Below are 16443 nucleotides of genomic sequence, written 5' to 3'. Positions count from 1 at the left end.
CAGGCATGTGACTTACATTGCAAAAATGGTCCAAGTCAGTCTGGGTTTGAGCTTGAATTAGATCCTGCATTAGTACACCAGAACTTTTATTTGTTCCTGCAAATTCTTCACAGATGAAAATTTGACAAGCGTGTTTTGTTCTCTGGATATTCACTAACTTTTTCAGGCTACTGCTCATGAAGTGTTTAAAGTCTGAGACAGGTTTGTTGAGGTGCCTAACATTAAGCAAGAAACCATTGGAAGTCACATGACATTTGCCTTGTGACCCTAATTGGCTGAGTCCACCCCAGGCAATAGGAGAATCAGCCCAGCACAGCAGGAACCAGTTACTCTGAGACAGAAGCTGTATTTTAAGTCGCTTGATACAGCCAGAAAAATCCAGGGGGTAAAAGAGACATATTATCCTCCTGCTTGTCCCTATGTCTTTCTGACTCTGTAAAGCAATGTCTTAGCAGATTTATTGCCCTTGATAATTGTTTGTAATTCCTATAATTCATCCCAATATTATACGAGGAAATGGATTTGTTTCCATTTATCTAAGTTCTCTTGTGCCATCAGACTGAGGCCTAGCATCTCCTATTTTTGGCCAGGGACCTACACACACTTTACATTCCTTCAGTGGTCTACCTAGTCAGTAATAAATGGCCTAATTACCTATCTCATTGAATGAATTATATCATTCCTTCCAGATTTTTGAACAGCCAGTTATTTTTTCCACTGACTGCTGGTACCACAACACTGCAGAAAACATTGGCTCCTGAACAGTTGATCAAGTATATTTCCATAATTTCTCCTATTATGGGAAGTGTCTTAATAATTTTAAAATGAAGAAGGACCCTTTCAATGTTTACATTTGATTTTATTGTTTGGTACATGTCTATCTTTTATTCTGTATTCTAAGATCATACCTCCCAATCATAAAGATGACCTTTGTAGAACGAATATTCATATTGTAAACAAACATGAAGTGAAGAGAAAGATAATAGCACACAATGAAATGGTGACAGAAGCATGAAGATGGTCAAACATATTGAGTAACCACATGATCTTATTATTTTCACCACAGCCTTACCTATCTGTTAATGCTGAATATTAATTGTATTCCTTTAGAGTAGGGCATCAAGGTCTGTACTTGTTTCTGTAGGACACCTAGCACTTTTCTGAGTAAAATAAGTAAATATTGTGAATTTTCACAAATGCTTTGAAGCCTGATCACAGGTGAATTGTGCATTTGAACTATGTCCTCTAGTTAGAGCAACATAAGACAAGAAGTATGGTACTTTTCCCATCATGCCCACATATTCAAACTTCCAGTTCTGGCAGGAATACGCTACTAATCTCTGCCAAACGTATGTATATATGTCAAATCTATGGTTTGGCAATGTGATGCTGCCATAGGAAAATTAGGATCAGACAAACTTGGAATGTTTTAAACTTTCAAGTGGGGAAATAAATTTTGAGACCCAGAAAATGCATTAAACTCAAACTGAACTTTAGGATGGTTCACATATTGCAAATGCACCATTTTTAAAAATCTATTTGGAAGCTGCTTGCATTTAAAATGCATTCATTTATTTTAAAAGCTTGAACATTCTATGTGTTGAGTTGAATTTTTGGATTGTGGATCCTTTAAATCTTTGTGGATGTGACACGTTCATGCATTTAATATATTTTTGATAGCACAGAAAAGCCTTGGAGATGGGAGGTATTTGCATGAGCTATGGTGGCTGTAGGAGGAATTATATGTTGGCCCTAGTGCTTGCCATGTCTCCCAGCACTATGCCAAGCTGACGTAGTGCCTCATGGTGTTTGACACCATCTGCTGGTCCCGCGATGTCTACATTGAGCACATCACGGGCCAGCACCAGTACACGGACCTCACCAGAACGACTGCCACCAGACCAGAACCAGAGGGGACCACCTGAACCTGATGGACTCTGACAGCTATTTCTCAACCACAGACCACTCCACTCCACCCAACAAGTATCCCCTACACTAGGACTCTATGGATTGAGAGACTTCCTGTGTTCAACCTACCCCCTCCACCATTGTGGACTTTTGTTATGGGTTTGTTTGTACTGATCTTCTTTCTCTTTCAGCATCATGACCCACTCCCTTCTCTTTTCCCACCACACCCCCACACCCCTTAGGCTTAGATGGCTAACATTGTAGTTATGTAACCTAGTTGCATTCCCCTCCTCACCCCCATCCCTCTTATGTTAGTCCATCACTTGGGCACTCTTGTATTTCCCTTATGGCTTTTGTCATTTTTGTTTCATGACTCTTAACATTTTCTAACTAGGGCAGGGTGACTGGGGTAGCCACTTCGGAAATCACCACTGCCCCTGCATTGTAGCTGCTCTGGGCCATGCAGTGTTATTGCACCTCTGCTGGTGCCAGTAAAATCTAAGTGACAGAACCAGGGAAGAACAAGAAGGTAATACCTAATAGTGGAGGAGTAAGAAAGAGGCAAATGGCTAGGGCAAGAAAAAGAAAGAGGGACTGACATCCAAAAGCTATCACCAGATATCTAACATACTAAATCACTCGACCACAGGGTTTGTTTTTTCAATAAGAAACTAGTTTTATAGGCTATCTGGATAATCATTCATACCATCCAAAAGTAAGGAAGCAGTTGATCACTTCCATGTGATTTCAGCAAGAATCGTGCTGCAAATGGAAGCTGAGTGTAAGAATGTTGTTTTCTGTATAAATCTTGATAAGACTGGTTTATTTCCTAATGAAATATCTATTCAAAATCTTTAGCTTAATACAAATTCAGCTTGCAAAATTGCATCAGCATTCATGTTTGGCCCTGAAAAAGCAAATTATAGCGGAGTACATTCAGATTGCCAGCTGGTGCATAAGGAAAAGCAGCTGCTGAGGGTTGCCAACTGTGGAGTTCATGTGGACAATATGACGTTCAAAACATAAAATGAACAAGATGCATGCTGGCATGAGGTATGTTGCAACAAAAGCATCCAATGCCTTGTAAAACTTTACAAATGGAGTGCAATTATCACAATGCACTAGGTTTTTAGAAGTTGTGCTGACAGAATTATTGCAGCCTAGTTACACAATCATTTCCTCTAGCAGGAAACTAGCTAAGACAGGTTGTGAACCATGTTTTAAAATTGTACATGAATTTCTTAGCTCCACTGTGGGTGCATCTACACAAGATGTTTTACTGCATGTGCAGATAAGGATCTCTCAGTGCCAGCTCTGAGACTACAGAGCTCCCAGACAAGGTCCCACCACCATGGGGCTCAGGATGGGAGATCTGGATCTCCCAGTCCAGGCCCCATTACTGCAGAGCTGGCTCTGGGAGATAAAGATCTCTCAGCCCAGGTCCCATGAGCGGTGTCTGGGAGCTCCCTTCTGCAGGGGCAGGGGGCATTGGAGGGCCAGGGCTTCAGTGGAGGAGCCTTTTCCAGCAGCAGGCAGCTCCCAGGGGTAGGGAGCAATGTCCCAGCCTCTGCTAGGGGACAACTGTCTTTTGGCCCCTGGGCTAGCACCCAGGAGGAGACTAGAGCTCCCTCTGGCTGCTGCAGGAACGAGTTGCAGGGAGTGGGAGCAGTCTGCTGGTAAAAGAAGCAAATCTGCTCCTGTGTCCCTGCATGTGTAGACTCTGCCCTGGAGAGTTTACTTTTGAGTAGTTTACTCAAGAGTAAATTGCTCCCTGATTGTTTGCATATGTAGATGCACACTGTGTGGTTGAAATATGGTCCCTGTTGAACCTCCAGCATAAGTATACCTTGGAGGGTTTTAAAACCATTCCAAAACCTGTTTCAGCCTGAACAGGGAAAATGTTAATATGTGGCACTTCAATGCAGCTCCACTTATTATTCTCAAAGCACTTTGCAAGTGTTAGTTAAGTAAGTATCAATAACTAGTTTAGTGGTTTTGGCAGAATTTTGTGAGTATGTCACTGGACTAGGCAACAGAAGAGGTTGATTAAATTTCTACATCAGTCACTGACTTGCTGTGTGGCCTGAGGACAATACCATTTCCTGCTCTGTACTCTATTCCCCTCCCATCTCCCCCTGCCTCAGCTCCTAAAGGCAGTGAGCATCTAACCTTGTATCTGTTTGGGGTCTGGCACTAGAGTGGGAGTATAGATCTCACTTTGGACCCTCAGGCAATACAATGATGCAAATAAACAACAGTCCCAATATCTTGCAGAAAAACAAGCTAAAATCCTGAGAGGTCACATGACTTGTGTAAGATACTGTCTCATCTCTCTCATTTATTAATGGAACAAATTTATCCCTAGTAATTTTTTTTATATATTTCCCTCATATTTCTTTAGGTCTGTGAAAACCTTTCATATTTCACTTGACATTAGCAACTTTTTTCTTTTATCCTGATATTATTTTTTCTCAGCAAGTTGTTTACTGACTGAATATACTTGTTGGGTTAGTAACAGGGCCCTTTGTTCCATTTCCAATGCTGTTTTTCTTTTATCCTCATACCTTTGAGCTACATAACATGTTTCTTAGTTCTAATTCATTTTCACCTCCTGGATATAAATATACTGCATTGCAAAATAATAAAACAGTTGCTATGTGAAAGCTACCAGCAGTTCTACCAGGCAGTTTTTGCTGAGTGACAGAGGCTGCACTTAAATAGTTGCTTCCACTTTGAGAGTTGTCATTTGTTCCTCACTTTAAGTATAGGGAATCTCTTTTATGCCAGAATCTCCCTGTGCTTTTATATGTCCTATCACCAGTGTCTGAATACCTCATTGCCTTTTAACACATTTCATGCTCCTTGTGCCCGTGTGAGGTAGTATTATTGCTATCTTGCAGATGTGAAGCCCAGGTACTAAAAGGGAAAGTTGCTCTCTCCAGGTCAAAAGGGAAAACAGTGACAGAGCCGGGAGTTAAATCTCCAAAGTTGCAAGGTGTTGTCCTGTCTCCTAGAACAGTGGTTCTCAAGTGGTGGGCAGTGATCCATTTGTGTGCCAGGGAAGTCCTTCAGGCAGTCTACAAGTACAGATGTATTGGAGGATGAGAAAATCAATCCTGTAAATGTTCCTGATACCAAGCTGCTCCAGGCAAGATAGCTCCAGCTTCCATGACAAACTGCAGAGGAGTCTACAGCAGCGCTGTGGGCAAGCTAATTCAGTCTGCTGAGAACCAGAGGTAATGACCCAGGTGCAAACCCTGCATAATCATGGCTTTGGGGTTGAGGTGGGCTCTACTAAAGACTGGGTAGGAAGCAATCGGCTACATATCAGAAAGACAGAGAGATTAGTTCATTCTTCCTTACTACAGAATTTTTTTTCAAATGGAAGAATGTTTTTAGGTAGTTCCTTTTGCCTCTATTGTCACAATCCCAGCCCTGTCAACCTCCAATCGATGGCTATTCTTTTGAAATCAATGTGGAGATTAAACCACCAATGGAAAATTTCCCCATCATTTTGGCTGTGTTTCTCTAAGGCCAAAGTTTAAAAAATAAAGAAGGAAGATGCAGAAAGAGGGGTCTCAAGGTGAAGGAGTAGTTTCTATTTAGTTTTAATTAAAACAGATTTTTCTTTTTAAAAATCTAATTATAGCCTTCAGCTGTAACAAAAATGGTTCATAGAATTAGAGACTCATAGATAAGTAGCGCTGGAAGGGCAGGGGTCATTTAGTCTAACCCTCTGCCTGAGGCAAGATCATCCTTATATAAATCTATTGTCTAACCTCTTAGCAAAACTACACAGTCAACCCTGACACAACCACAAGACATAACACCCTAACCTGCCAGAAGTAAGGGAAGGCAACCATCTTGTCCAACATCCTGGTGCTGCAAATATTGCTAAAACACACACGGATGATCCAAGGAACAGAGCCATGTCCCTCAGGACAGAGGAGGGCAAAAACCACCCACAGTCCATATCAATATGGTCATGGGGTAAAATTCCTTCCTGCCCACATATAGTGCCATTGATTCAACCCTGAGTAGAAGGGCAAGACCCTCTAGCCAGGAACCTCTGGGTTAAGTCCCAGCAGGAGCATTGGCACAGCCCAGACACAATCCCTTGCCTTGGCTGCAGCCAACACCTTATGCTTCCAAGGAAGACGAAACTCCCCTCCCCGGCCCCCCCCCAAAGAACCTCTGATGTGTAGCAGCATGAGGGGGAGGAAAATCCTATTTGGCTGTATGTGCCAACTAGCAAAGACCAGAATCATGGGAAATTACTAAAGCAGAGCATAGGCATAGCTACTCCCAGACCATTCCTGACCAGTGCTTGTCCAACATGTTCTTGAACACCCCAGTGATGAAGAGGCCACAGCTTCCGTAGGCAGCCTGCTCTACTGCCTACTGTAGTAACAGCGAGGAAGTTTTTCCTGATATCTAGTCTAAATCTACTTTGCTTTAACCTACTTTGCTGCTGCTGTGGCAGCCTCCTGTCATCCCATACACAGATCCAGGGGCCTGTGCCCCCTGGGAAGAGTCCGGCACAGCCCCACAGCTCTCCCAGGGTGCAGGATGACAGCAGGCTGCCACTTCCGGCAAGTGATACGCGTTTTGCTTTGAATGGTTTGAGGTACAGTTTCCTAGAAACCCCTGCACCTATCTCCTTGAAACATGACAGACTTCATGCCCTCAAAAGGGGGTACCATCCTCACAATTTTCATCAGAATCAGGCAAGAAATGACAAAGTTATAGGCATTTTCATGATTCCTCATTATAGCCTATGGGCGAAACATCGAAACATGTCGAAACAGCCTCGAAACAATGAAACAGTTTCAGCAAAATTAAAACAGTAAAACAAAACAGTAAAACAAAACACTGTCTCTTCATAATGGCGAAACAAAAGTCAAAACAAAACAGTGCTGTTTCGCACAGTCCAAATGTCAAGATGCTTCAATTGCTCTGGTGGTTCACCCCTATTTCAGTCAAAACTTTTCCATGAAAATAAGAGAGGAGATATGGCTACAAGTGGTGAATACTCTTTTCAACAATTCTCAGTGCCTGCACACAATCCTAAATGTTCCTGAAGACTAAAAAGGAAAGAAGGGAAACAGATTTTTCAACTATTTGTATTTCAGCAAAACCTGAATGGAAATGCATGAGACAAAGAAAAGAGGCTTCTTTCACCCAAGGCTTTCTGCCTAGTGAATTTTAATGACCTGCTACAAACAACAGATCTTAGAACTTCTCAAGAAAGGTATCAAGAGCAGCAAGGAATAAAAATAAATATTTAGCAATCAAAATCCAAGTGTTGTTGCAAACTCTTCCCTATAATGGCCATATCATAGTTAACACGTGTTGAGTATTTCTCTCTAAAAACCTCTTTTCACTTTATCTGTTTATAAAATGAACAATACAAAAGTGCACTACGACAGATTTTGTAAGCCTTTTTAGCTAAAAGAGTTAAAAATGTACTGTATGTTTTTATTCAGATTAAAATTTAAATTATTAAATTGATGGGAAACAGAAATTTTCAGAGTGGGGAAGTCTTAAATATAAATCTATGTTGCTCCAGTCATTAGTCATTAGCTTCTTTGGGTGGGGGTTGGATCAAAATCTTACCTCAGAAAAAAAAATTACTTGCTGGTTTATTGCCTTGTCTACCTCAAGTATTCAGTGCACACACATATACACTGAATCTATGTTAGCAGTTTGCAGACACTGCTGCTACTTGTCGTGTGCTGTTCAAATGCTGGAATGTCTCATACCACTTTTTCAGTTTAATACATCTTTGTTCATGGATCTTAAAACATGTTTAGACACAGCAGGGAGAACACAGTGATTTTCACGGTCTGAGAAGCAGTGCATTTTAATCTTCATTTTCAAAGAAAACAAAACATGAACATTATGAATATATATCAACACATTACCCAGTCTAAAGAAAGTACAAAAATCTTGTTGACCTAAGGAAGAGAAGTTGCTCTTCTGCTTCTAAATAAGCCTTGAATACCCCCTATGTTTATCCTGATATCAAAGTAATATACTAACCATACTTCTAGTCATGGAGGCTTGCTTTGCAGTTTGCAGTCATAGAGGCTTTCCTTGCAGTTTATCAGTTTATGCTTCATAGTAGACAGAAAATGTTGCTTACCTAAACCCAATACCAATTACCTTTGGATCAAGTCCTTATTCTGAAAAGCCCAAACATGCCCTCTATTTAGTGCTACCAGTCCTAGGGACTAAATCCAGAAAACTGGCCCTGGAAAAATAACCTATATCTACCATATTACAGGGCTAAGTACCACCAGAAAGTCAGTGGTCTTACCCAGGGTTGTTGGTTCTGGTCGTGTTGGTCTAAGGACACAGTCAGATAAGGTTCTTTGGCTAATGTGATACCTTTTATTAGACCAAGTAAATAGTTGGAAAAATCCCTCTGATTCTCACTGTCACCCATTTGCATTTCCACAGACCTGCATTTTGCATTTTGACTTCTGTTCCACCCTGGAGAGCACACAAAAGACCAACAGACTTGAAGCAGGGTGTTTGTACCTGAAAGCTTGCAAAGAACAATTTTTCCAACTATTTAGTTGGTCTAATAAAAGATATAACATTTACCCAAAGAACCTTATCTGCAGTGGGCTTATCCAGAGTTTTGTTGTTTTTCTTGTTTGCAGTTTATATCTTTGTGAATATTCAAGAGTTTAGTTCAGCTTTTGGGAACTGTCAGCATTTTTCATTGTCTTCCACTACCTGGCTCAATTTCTACCTTGGAAAGTGATGTCAACATAATCTATTCATACACCAAATGACTTTATGGGCAGTATGAAGACTGAGCTGAGAGCACAGGCCTAAATTTTCCCAGGCCTTTTGACAAGCAGCCTGTTTTTTAAAAAGAAACTAAAATAATAGCTTGCTAGCTAGGTACTTATCACTCATTTTAAAGTGACAAAAATCAATACCTGCTAGGCAAAGCCTTCTGTAATGAAAGGCTCTCCGATGACTATAGAAGCAGATAGTATGATGAGTTTTAAAGTTTTTTAATATGAGATAACCACAGGTACTTGTAAAGTCTGGTTGCTTATTTGATAAAGTTACAGATGCTTCATAGCTGATGAAGAAAGAGGTCAAACAGTAGTTAAAGTGAACTCAGCCCCAGATTACAAAAAATATTTAAGTTCCTAAATCCTAAATTTAGCTGCCTAAATTTGGTGCCTAAGGCCATGTGTAGATGAAATAAGAGGTGTGTGTGCATGACACTTTAAAGCGAGCTGAACACTTTTGCATCTCTTTAATGGTGTTGGTGTTTGCACGCCTTGGTGGCGTACTGCACATTAATTCCAGCTGCTGTCAGAAATTTGGCAGTGTAATGCACCTTAAATGACTTGGGCACAGCAAACTAAAACTCCTTTAAGGTATTTTAGTTTGCTGCCCCTACAGCCACAGAGCGAAGCACTGGGCCTCATGCAGCTCCATGGCTCTGCAGGAAGCCCTGCAGGCAGCCTGGCAGTAGCTGGGAAGGCCAGTTCTGCCCAAGAAAAGCGGTGAACCTGATCTCCCCTGCCCTGGAGCCTGCCTGCCCAAGCTGCTCGGAGGCCTGGAGCTTCCCGCAGTCGCTGCAGTGCCCTCGAAGACAACCTGAGCCAGGTACCTGCAGGTGGGTGCTGCCTGGGGCAGGGTGGCCGCTGCTGCCAAAGGGGGAAGCACAAATCCCCCCCAGCCCTGCAGCCCAGGGACCACTCCACCTGCCGGCAGCTTGTCCTCCCCTCCCAGCTGGAGAGGCGGGTAAGTCAGTGGGGTGCATTCACGACACAGGGGTTTAATCAGCCCTTAACTGAAGCGGTGGTTTTTTAAAACCCACCACTTCAGTTTAGGGCCCTCTTTTCATCTACATACACCCTAATTGCTTTCATGTATTTGGGCTTGAATTATTAACTTGATTTTGCAAGAATAAGAAAGATAATGTAATTCCTTGAATTATCATACAATCATAGAGAATTAGCATTGGCAGGGACCTCAGGAGGTCATCTAGTTCAACCCCTGGGCTCAAACAGGACCATCCCCAACTAGATCATTCCAGCCAGGGCTTTGTCAAGCCAGGTCTTAAAACCCTCCAAAGATGGAGATTCCACAGCCTCTCTGGGTCAGTGGTCTCCAAAGTGGGGTGCACGTACCCCAGGGGGTGCGCAAGATGATCCATTGGGGTGCAGGAAGAAAATATTAGAACTTCTATTTATATTTATTTTTTATCTAAAAAAAAAAGAAAGAAATTAAGCTTTACTAATATTTAATATACGGATTGACACTGGCACCCTCACTCTGTCCATATGTCAGACAGTCACGTGTCACGTACAGTATGCGAGTAGTACATGTATATAATTTATAAATATACATATATTGGGGGTGTGTGCTCAAAAATTTTTACTGATGGAGTGTGCGATCAAAAAAGTTTGGAGACCACTGCTCTAGGTAACCTATCCTCCTGGTGAGAACATTTTTCCTAACATCCAACCTAAACTTCCCTTGTTGCAACTTGAGACCATTGCTCCTTGTTCTGTCATCTGCCACCACTGAGAACAGTCTAGCTCTATCTTCTTTTGAACCCCATTTCAGGTAGATAAAGGCTGCTATCAAATCATCCTTCAGTCTTCTCTTCTTCAGCCTAAAGCCCGGGTCCCTCAGCCTCTCCTCAGAAGTCATGTACCCCAGCCCCCTCACCATTTTTGTTTCCCTCTTCTGGACTCTCTCCATCTTGTCCACATCTTTTCTATAGTGGGGGGCCCAAAACTGGACATGGAACTCCAGATGCGACCTCACCAGTGCAGAATAGAGGGGAATAATTACTTCCTTCGATCTGCTGGCAACACTCCTACTAACACATCCTAGTATGCTGTTAGTCTTTTTGGCAACAAGGGCACACTGTTGACTCATATCCATTTTACTGTCTGCTGTTATCTCCCAGGTCCTTTTCTGCAGAGCTGCTGCTTAGCTAGTTGGTCCCAAGCAGGTAGCGGTGTATGGGATTTTTTCATCCTAAGTGTAGGACTTTGCACTTGTCCTTGTTGAACCTCGTGAGATTTCTTTTAACCCAATCCTCCAATTTGTCGAGGTCACTCTGAATCCTAGCACTACCCTCCAGCATATCTACCACACTCCCAACTTGGTGTCATCCATGAACTTGCTTAGGGGGCAATCCATCCCATCTTCCAGATCATTAATGAAGATATTGAACAAAATTGGCCCCAGGGCCAACCCACTTGATACTGGCTGCCAACTAGACATAGAGCCATTGATCACTACCCACTGAGCCCAATGATCCAGCCAGTTTTCTATCCACCTTACAGTCCATTCATCCAACCCATACTTCCTTAGCTTGCTTGCAAGAATGTTGTAGGACCCATTTCAAAAGCCTTGCTAAAGTCAACATATATCACATCTACTGGTTTCCCTGCCTCCATAGAGCCAGTTATCACATTACAGAAGGCAACCAGGTTGGTTAGGCATGACTTGCCCTTGGTAAATCCATGGTGACTGACTGTTCCTGATCACTTTCTTTTCCTTCAAGTGCTTACAAATGGCTTTCTTGAGGATTTGCTCCATGATTTTTTTCAGGGACTGAAGTCAGGATTACTGGTCTGTAGTTCCCTGGATCCTCCTTCTTCCCTTTCTTAAAGATGAGCACTATATTTGCCCTTTTTCAATCATCTGGGACCTTCCCCATTCACCATGTGTTTTCAAAGATAATAGCCAGCAGCTCCCCAATCACATCAGCCAACTCCCTCAGTATCCTCGGATGCATTGCATCTGGCCCCATGAACTTATACATGTCCAGTTTTTCAAATAGTTCCTAACCTGTTCTTTTCACCAAGGAGGGCTTCTCACCTCTTCCCCAAACTGAACTGCCTGGTGCAGTAGTCTGGGAGCTGACCTTGCCTGGGAAGACAGCGGTAAAAAAGGCATTGAGCACTTCAGCCTTTTCCTCATTATCTGTCACTACGTTGCCTCTCCCTTTCAGTAAGGGACCCACACTTTCCCTGACCTTCCGCTTGTTGTTAACATACTTGTGGACTTTGTTCTTGTTACTCTTCATGTCCCTTGCTAGCTGCAACTCCAGCTGTGCTTTGGTCTTCCTAATTTTATCCCTGCATGCCCAAGCAATATTCTTATACTCTCCCCTAGTTACCTATCCAAGCTTCCATTTCTTGTAAGCTTCCTTTTTGTATTTAAGCTCACTGAAGAGTTCTCTGCTAAGCCAAGCTGGTTGCCTGCTATATTTACTATCCTCTCTGCACCCTCAGTAAGGTTTCTTTAAAATAAAACCAGCTCTCCTGGACTCCTTTCCCCCTCCGACTGGCCTCCCAAGAGATCCTGTTCATCAGTTCCTTGAGGGAGTCAAAATCTGCTCTCCTTTCTTCCTTTTGTCAGGATCCTGAAGTCAATCATCTTGAATTAGATTTACATTATTTTCTTTCTTCCCTAAATATATGTACAGTAATTGCTGGAGCTAGAAATGCTTTTTTGTAAAATCAGTGCTACTTATATTGCAATTTGCTATAATATTCTCAAATGTCCATTGTATTAAAGGGAGGTACAAGTAAAGGGAGATTCAAAGTAGAATAGGTGTCAAAGCTAAAAGAGTGATCTATCTGCAAGCAAGAAATTGCTGTTTGCAAATAATTAATGTAAACATAAGATATATTTTATTTATATTTGGCTAAATCAAGACTAAAATGTTGGAATGTCTTCATATATTCTTGTTTCTCCTGTCTCTGCTTATAGTTTCTTTTTCACTTTTTATCCATTAACAAAGGAAAGGGAAAAAATTTTAACCACACCTCTTGTCTACCTTCCAATATAAATAATAATAATAATAATAATAATAATGCACTGGCCATAGAACCCTCAGACCAAGGGATGATCTTTTCCACCTACCAATCTTTCATCTGGGAAAACTAAACAGTAATATTGACTGTATTTTACACAAAACTCTAGTTAATGATAGAATTCGTTCACCAGAAAGGGAAAAAGGCAACATTAACACAAACAGTAAAGGCATCTTAAGGAAGAGAACAAGAGTTTGATTCTTCAGTACTCAGTTCAGCCACCCAGCTTGGATTTAAAATGACATAGGAGAAAGAGGGGAGTATAATACATAATCCTGGACAGCTTCCTTCTTATAACCACAATTCCCCCAATTCATAGGTTTATATTCTTGAACTCTAGCCTCCTTCACTGGTGGAGAAAACACACATATGTTTTTCCTACAATTATGAAGCAGTTATATTTGTTGGTTTTGATGCTAATCTATGATATTTGGGCACGTTATTGCATATCTTGAGAAATCCATGGTTTGGGTGCTGTCATGGCCCTTAAACCTTCTATTTTCTACAATTTCTTCTTTTTACCAAGTTTGGTAAAGAATCTTGGTTTGTATATTGGATGGAAGAGAGCAAGGATTTTCTTTATATTTTTAAACAGGAAGAACTTTGTTTATTTGATGAACGGGCCATAGAAATACATTTTGCCCTTTACTAACATTTTGATTCGTGCAAAGCTTTTCAATATATCTGAGGATGAGGCCTTTTCAGAGGAGTACACTTTGTGCTATGTATAAAACAACATTAGTGACAGTGTGTGCTTTTTTCAATTGGAACTGACCTTTGATACTTTAGCCAAATAGAAACTGAAGCCAGATTCTAATTGGATATGTATTTTCAACATCCTTAGCCCTTCAGCCAACTGGCAGGGATTCCATGCGACTTATTAAGAGAAATGCAGCATTATCTTTCTTGCTAATCTGACTAAAGTGAAACAGTTAAAGAAGGAGCCAAAATAAGAGAAAGAAATGTGAAACCTTGGGCAGTAAGCTGTAGTTCAAGAAAAATCTATATCTGATTAGCACTTCAGGTCAGGGAAAATTCATGGAAGAGGTAACAGAAAGGATTTCTGATACTAAAATAAAAAAATATTTTCAAGATATATATGTGTTTCATTGTCAGGATCCAACCTGTTCTTTTCTAAAAAGTTGGGGTTTTTCTAATATTGGTCCAAACCCAGAGAACTTTATTCTGTTTTCAGTCCTAAAGCAGATTGAATCATTGGTGGCAAATAATTCATTTGACAAACCTCGAGATATTTTTTCAATGCATATTATGTTCACTGGAAAGTGAGAAGAATAATTCAGCTGTATGGGATTAAATAGATAATGGATGCAGGAGTCTACCGTTTATTAGACACATTTTGTGAAATATTTTGATTTTAGAATGCTGAGTATCCTTTTCACCTCATTATTGACTTTGATGGGGAGTTGACCTGAGGGTCAGTCATGAGGAGTTGGCCTGAGGGCCATGAAGGGTTAATTCTAAAATAAATCCACTGATGTCAGTGGTATCATTTCGTTGACTCCTGTGGACTTTGTATCACACATAAACACCTGAGGATACCAGCCAATATTACTTGTACAATAATTTTGGAAAGGTTTTGAGAGAGATTTCAAATGTAAACAGCATGGGCCTCAATAATGCAAGTAGCTCCACGCTGGTGGTTCTGTATGCTAGCAGGAAGCTCTATTAGGTTTTTAGTCAGTTAGGTTTTTATAAGCACGTGGATCCACCCACACACAGTTCTTTGCAAGATCAGGACCTAAATGCTCACTTAATCTACTTAGCGGGTCTAAGGTAATGTGACAAACAGTTCTCTGTTTAAACTTTGTTTTAAAACACATGCTTCCATAAGAATATTGAGCATGATATGTGCTCTTACCAACTATGAACTGATAGGGTCTGTATGTGAATTGTCTTCTTGAATGGTTCCAGAAATGTGTCTGAGGGCAATAATTATTCTTACTGTGTATTACTCCAAATTTTTCAACACTGAACTGCATCTGCTATCATGCTGCCCATTTACCTTGCATGTCCTCACATTCTAGTCCTGACTATCCTAAAAGACAGACTGGAAAGGTTTCAACCAAACTGCTTTTTGTCAGAGCTGGCTGATTTGTTTCAATTGAAATATTTCTTTAAGACAATTCAGGTTCAGCGAAGTTCCTCCAAATAGCAGGCAGGTTATCTGGCTTGTCAATAGCCTGCCCAGCAGGCTGTTGGGGAGTCAGGGCTTTTGGACTTCATGGCTCTGCATAATCTGTTTAACAGACTATCAAAACCAGTGGGCTTTCTCTGTCGTAGAAAATCTTGAAGTGTTGTTTGCTCTGAATCAGAACAAATTTACTTCTGAAATAAGGAAATCCTCATCTCACCTCTACTAAATTATTTGTGTTATCTTTACATTTTGCTACCTCTGTTAATATAGTCTGGTTACTGGTTCTTTTTTTATCTGCTATTTTATTGATAGCTCTGTACAATTCTAATTGGCCCCAGCTCATGAAAGCATCTGGGTTCAGGACAGTACTTAACCACATGATATCCTGATTTAGGCATATGCTTCAGATGCCATCCTGACTGTAATAACATAGTTCAATACATCAGCTGGTTTTTCTCCTATTATATGATAGTCTTTATCTGTTTGCCTATGCTGCTTCAATCTAGGATAGATTCTGATCTCATTTAGGCAGGTGTAATTGAGATCAGAATCTGGAACTTTGTTCTTAGATGTCAGTAGCTGGAAAATCAATCTTTGGTAAAATTTATAATTATTTAAAAAGTACTGTTGTTCCACCTACAAAAATTAAAGGCTGAAACTGTCTGAGGATGGTACACACATTTTAGGAGTCTCAAAAACTGGCTGTACCCAATATGCAGATATCGACCTCAAAGCTATCTTAATCATTAGTTACCAAAACAGTGACATATCTTCTTTCATAAATTGGCCAATAAATTGTGGATTCTTCATGAACTAATGACTGGTCCAGTGAAATTTTCTCCTAATTACTATTGTTTTGTGATTGGTCAACTATGTCACATGGTTTTACTGAAAATTGTATAAGGAGAAGGGTAAATTATAAATAGCATAAACCCAACAGCATACAGTTTTGACAGGAATTTCCAGATGAATAATCTTTCAGATGGAATAATCAGTGAAACTTCAAAATAAACAAGTATTTTTATAACTAGCTTCTGGATGCCTTAATGGGTAACATGACCCAATACTGACTCAAACTTGCTGCTTTTATTAAATAAAATTTGCACAAGTTAGTCACTCTAGGATGCCCAAAACAAAAGCATCACGCTGTGAACTCAAAGTATACATTTTAATGCTAAATTAAGTTACTGTAAGTTCACTATAGCAGTACAGTAATAGTCACCTGCAAATATAACTTGAAAATGAAATCATCATGAATTTGTTTTAGGAACAATTGATATTCAGTTCCTAGAAAAATAATTCAATTGTCAGGCCTCTGATGTGAGAGTTTTTGAATAACCACAACTCACGGGGGCCTATCAAAACCTGGAGTGTAAGTCCTGCCTGTGAGAGAGTGCTTATGCTAAGCAAGGCCTAGCATTAAAAAAAATGCACTAAAACTCCCAGAATGCTTCAAGGAGATTGAGGAGTCAGCGATTGACATTCTGGTAATCACTTTCTGACCCT

The sequence above is a fragment of the Crocodylus porosus genome, unplaced genomic scaffold (genome assembly GCF_001723895.1).
Source record: "Crocodylus porosus isolate Cpor-Errol unplaced genomic scaffold, CroPor_comp1, whole genome shotgun sequence".
NCBI classification, from domain to species: domain Eukaryota; kingdom Metazoa; phylum Chordata; order Crocodylia; family Crocodylidae; genus Crocodylus; species Crocodylus porosus.
Note: the sequence above shows the minus strand (reverse complement) of the source record.